This window comes from Suricata suricatta, chromosome 1 (assembly GCF_006229205.1).
Source record: "Suricata suricatta isolate VVHF042 chromosome 1, meerkat_22Aug2017_6uvM2_HiC, whole genome shotgun sequence".
NCBI classification, from domain to species: Eukaryota; Metazoa; Chordata; class Mammalia; order Carnivora; family Herpestidae; genus Suricata; species Suricata suricatta.
Window position 1 is genome coordinate 192,230,807 of NC_043700.1, and position 5,274 is coordinate 192,236,080.

At 46.6% G+C, this 5,274-nt stretch overlaps 1 protein-coding gene and 1 long non-coding RNA gene across 2 annotated transcripts in view; one reads left to right on the forward strand and one right to left on the reverse strand.

Annotated features, from left to right (window-relative positions):
* Positions 1–5,274, reverse strand: part of ACOX3 (acyl-CoA oxidase 3, pristanoyl) — a 922,607-nt gene that overhangs the window by 855,767 nt on the left and 61,566 nt on the right. The gene's annotated exons all lie outside the window — the stretch shown is intronic.
* LOC115299818 lies at positions 3,167–4,650 on the forward strand. Its single transcript, XR_003912351.1, has 3 exons — positions 3,167–3,208; positions 3,534–3,652; positions 4,526–4,650. It is a non-coding gene; the product is annotated as an uncharacterized LOC115299818 (long non-coding RNA).

Here is a 5,274-nt window from a genome sequence, read left to right on the forward strand (position 1 = left end):
ACCCTAGCGGGTCCCCTTCAAGGAGAGAACTGCCGCACAGGTGTCTGTAGGGCTGTAAGGCACCTCCTGCTTAGGGTGGGACAGGCTGGGGAGAAGTGCCCTGGATCGGAGGTCGGTGAGCCAGCAGAGGACCACAGAGGACAGTGGGGCATCGAAGGGCAGCCGTCTCACCTGCCTGGCAGGGAGGTTGACCCCACAGAGAACTACCTGGGGGCGGGGGGGGGGGTGATGCCTGCCGTGGGAACTCTCCAGAGCCCACGCAGGGCAACGACCTACTGTGGAAACACAGTCCACAACTCCCCCTTCCCTCTCAGACTGTCAGTTGTTCCAGGCTGTCAAGTAAAGGGAAGCCCAGCGGCACCACGGAAAGTGTCCCTGAGGGCATAGCAACAGGGACAGGGCATGAGAGCATCGTGCCACCAGCCTCCAGGTCGCAGTTTGGTGACGTTAATAAGGACCTAGTCCATGGGGCCAGGCCACGTGCCAGCTCAGGCACAGCAGGCCACAATGGCCCAGCTCCAGGCTGTCAGGTGCAGTGGTCTGCCAACATTTAAGATGGTGCAGTGGCCCCCTCCCAATATTCATGTCCTTGAGCAGTCCTCTCCCCTTGAGTGTGGCCTGTGTCTGGTGGCTTCCTCATAACCAACTGAATAAGGCAAAGATGGCATCCTGAGATCAAGCTACAAACTGCTGCATCTGTGCTAGAGAGGCCCACGTGGCCAACAGTCCGTGAGAAACTCCTGCCGCTGCCTAGAATGGGGATATATTGGTTGGCACTTGAGAAGTCATCATGGGTCATGAGGATGGAAACCACATCCTGGCATGATGGGGCTGCAAGGAGCCAGGGCCCAGATGACTGGGTGGAGATGCCATCCAGCCTGGCCTGCCCACGTCCGAACTCATCAGAGATGAAAATCTGTGAGACAGAAGCCTGATTCTATTTTGTTCAAGCTCCTGTTACTTTGGATTATTCTGTTTATATGCTCCTAAGCCAAATTCTAAACCAGTCCAGGGAGGCGGAGTCATGAGACCTTTCATTTGCCCACAACAGATCATGGCTGAAAGTCACCGCCCAGAACTTACTAGAATCCTGACAGGAAATCTTCCAGGGAAGCCTGTTAGTAAGGGCCTGTCATGAAAGCAGATTTTTTTAGGTGCAGAGAAAAGTTTGGCATGGTCCAAAACAGAGCCATTAAAGATGAACACAGGTGGGTATGCAGTTCCGCCTGGGGTTTCGGCGCCGCGGAGGCTCAGTTGGTTGAGCGTCCACCTTCGGCACAGGTCAGGATCTCAGGAGTCCATGAGTCCGAATCCTGCGTTGGGCTCTGTGCTGACAGCTCAGAGCCTGGAACCTGCTTTGGATTCAGTGTCTCCCTCTCTCCCTGCCCCTCCCCCACTCACACGCTGTCTCACTGTCTCCCAAAAATGAATAAAAGTTAAAACTTTAAAAAAAATAAAAAGGAAAAAGAAAGGCATAGTCTCTGAACAGCAAAAGCACTTCTGATAATTTACCCCAGAGAAACAGTCATGTATGGAAGAGGATGGTCACTTATTACGGTAACACTGAGGACAAAAAACATGGAAACAACATAAACGCTGGGCAGAACGAGTGGCTAAATGTACCACGATCCATCCAAGGGACCGGAAACTCTGCAGTCACTCAAATCCTGCTTTAAGAGAGCATTCGTGACACAGGCAAAGTGCGCAATGCATGAGCACGCTACTCTGCACAGCATGACACCCCCTTTTCTTAAGAAAGAGAAGAGAACAACACACACACACACACACACACACACACACACACACACACACAGAAAAGGACCTGATCGTTAAGTCTGTACAGCAACTCAGTGAACAAGGAAATGATAGATGATTTATATCTTAATTTTTGTGTTCTTCTGTATTTTTCAAATCTTCCACAATGAACTTGTACTATTTAGCAGGGAAAAAATGTAAAAGAATAGGTTTGGGTGAGGGAGCTAAAAACGAAAGCCTAGCAACACACTGGTGACTGATGCTGCCCAGGGAGAGAGGGAGATATTTAAAGCACCCAGTGCCCCACACAAACAGGGTACACTCTGAACCCCAAACCAGGTAGGGGTCTGTGGGGCGCACAGCAGGGTCACAGGGAACAAGATGAGTGGGCCAGTGGCTCTTGCCCATCTCCCCTGAAGATTTCTTCCAATTGAGGGAGCATCATCGTCATTTTAATTCTACATAAATACGTGTACATAATGCAAAAGACATAGGCACAGTAATTGTGGTTTTAAACAGTCAACTTCCCCATCTACCATTTTTTTTTACTCTTCATTTCCACCTGCATCTTCGACCTTCCACCTGTGATCATGGTTTTCTGCCTGGAAAACACCATAGAGAGTTGCTTTTACAGTGTACCTTTGCTAAAATCCATTTCAGTTTATCTGAAAAAATCTTGGGGCACCTGAGTGGCTTCCTTGGTTGGCTGTCTGACTTCGGCTCAAGTCATGGTCTCACAGTTTGTGAGTTCACGCCCCGCGTTGGGTTCTGTGCTGATAGCTCGGAGCCTGGACCTGTGGCAGGGCCCCTCCCGAAGGAAAGAAAAAAAAAATCTCATGTATGTGACGTGACATCACATCTCACATAGCGTATGTGACAACATCCCTCACGACCTTGTAACATGAAACCACTTAATCAGACGGCATGTTTGTGTGTTACCATATATGGGAGACAAAGAAGTAAAATATATATTAAAAAACACACCACATGGTGTTTGGGGCTCAGTTCTTTGGGTACAAACCCAACTGAGCGACGCCGGCTGGAGTAAAGTTGCTTCCTGGAGGGAAAAGCCTCAGTGTCAGACTCTGTTCGAGAATCCTGCTACATTACTTGGGGGCTCGTCCGGGATTCGGAGACAGTGTGTTTCCACCTCCTTTGCCACCGGGGATGCAAACTTCAGGGTGCCGGGAGAGGTGACGCACCTGGCGCCAGCAGACCCCTTGATCTGCAGGAGATTAGCCCTTCCGATGTGCTGGGGTGAGGACCCCGTGTGTGAGGCCTAGGAACGGGCTCAGGGAGCACCGATCAGACTGGTAAGAACCTGGGATCGTTTTGGTAGGCCTGCCTGTAATAGCCAGAAGGGGAGCCCGGTCACCTCCAGAGCTGCCCTAGTAACTCCACAAGGGAAGAGGGACGAAGCTGCAGCTCTCAGGCGCTGGACGCTGAGCGGCAGGTGGGAGTCACCGTGCGACTGTGTGGGGACGTGTCTCTTGTCCATTTTCTGGGTCAGTGACTATAAAAATTAGAGCCTAGTGTCTCTGGTTGTTCCACCTCAGAACAGAGACTTTAGGGAATATTCCCAAGCAGCTGCCGAAACTCCCTTTGCTTTGGGGAAACATCCCGTCTTCTCTGGACTGACAGAGACTGCCTAATAGAAACCTACAGTCTGCTCCTCTGTCTGAGGTGTCAAGATTTAAAACTGGGAATTCTCTTTCTCTGCCTTCTGCTGGCACCTCTCCTCTTTTGCCCTCCCTTCCCCCACTCCTTTTCTGCACCAGCTGGTGGGGCAACCTGCACAGCTGAGTCCTCAAGGCCTAGGCAACACCAGCTCCTCCTCCGGCCCTAGATGTTCAGGAGCAAAGACCACCGAAGTCAGATTTCTCCACCGACTTTCCAGGTAAACATTAACCATGGGGAACAAAGTGTCTTACGGGGACTCAAGTGCTTATGTTAATTTCAGTTTGTTGGTTTGAGATAGACAGTGTTTATCGACATTAAAAAAAAAAAAACAGAAACAAACGTGTATTCTACCCAGATTTGCTGAAGGTCAAATAAGCTCATGTTATCTCTGTTCCAATTTGTTGACAAAAGGATGACTTAAAGTGGTGGTTAATTTTGTCTGTCTCATAGTTTTCATAATTATTAAGAGAGCCTTCAAAGTCCTTGCTAACCTAAAACATTAAAGTTTTGCTTGCATGATAAATGGATATTGAATTCATTGGCTATCTAATGAGATAAGAAGCTAAAACATTCATTACTAGATGTAGGTTTGTGCTTTTGACTTGTTGCAGAAACACTAAGAATATTTGGAAGTGTTGAAAAATATGCTTTGTGCTTAATAGATTCATAAGTTTGCATCTAAAAAAATTCTGATATAACATAGAGTTCACAATTGATTGCTACTTAGTTTTCACTAGAGACTAAGATTACTAGCAGTTAAAATTCTGCTAAGTGTACTTAAGACTGTTAGAAATAAGGACAGCAACTCTGTAGGTAGGAAAGTAGGAGGTACGTAAAAAAGATATAAGGAATGAAATTTATTTTTGTTAAAGGTAAAAGAAAGTGATTTTGTCCTAGATGAGACTGGTTATTTGGAGAAAAAAATGGCTTGGGGCAAAATCTAAATGTAAAAAAAAAGTTGCAGAAGGTTTGTGAAGGATAATCTTTAAAAAAAACGTTTATATGTGGTCAGGATGGACTAAGGTTAAAATAAATGGATTTTAAAGATACACAGAATTAAGATGAAAATTCCTCCTCCTTTGATCCAAAGGCTGGGAAATGATGGCAACACCCTTGGTGCCGGCCTCCAAACCCTCCACATCCGTGCTGTTCTCCTTTAGCAGAGGAATGGGTGCCTCCGCCATACGAGGGATGGACGACCCATAAAGGGCTTTTACTAAGGTACGTGGGAGCCATTTTACTAAGCTTAGCCCACTGTGCGCCAAAAACAGACAGCCACATGGCTGAAGCATGTTTGTGTGGGCATTGCTTAAAAAGGCAGGGGAACAGACCTTGACTTTGGCCCTTTCACCCCCTCCCTCAATGGCCAATGGTCAATACTAAGTTACTGTAAAATAAAATTAGTTCATCCTACAACAACCAAGAAAATCTTGCTTGGTTACAGTCCTACCCCCAAGGTCCTACAGGCAAAAAACAGAGGGGTAAAAACAAAACAAACAAACAAAAAAACTTTACATTACAAGGTTTAAGGCAGATAAAAGGAGATTTGGGTAAATTTTCCAATTGGATAAATATATAAAGGCTTTTCAAAATATTATATATGTTTTTGAGTTGATCTAGAAAGATACCATGCTTTTGTTAAATCAGACTCTTAATGACACAGATTTTTTTTTTAAAATTCAGGAAACTCAAGATATAGCCGCAAATTATGCTAAATTAGCCACTATTTTACAAACTCAGGATGAGGCCCTGAGGGCCTTCCTGGAGAGGCTGAGGGAGGCTCTCGTAAAATACAGGGCTCCCCCTGACACCCCAAAGGCTGAGAGGATTTTAAAGACA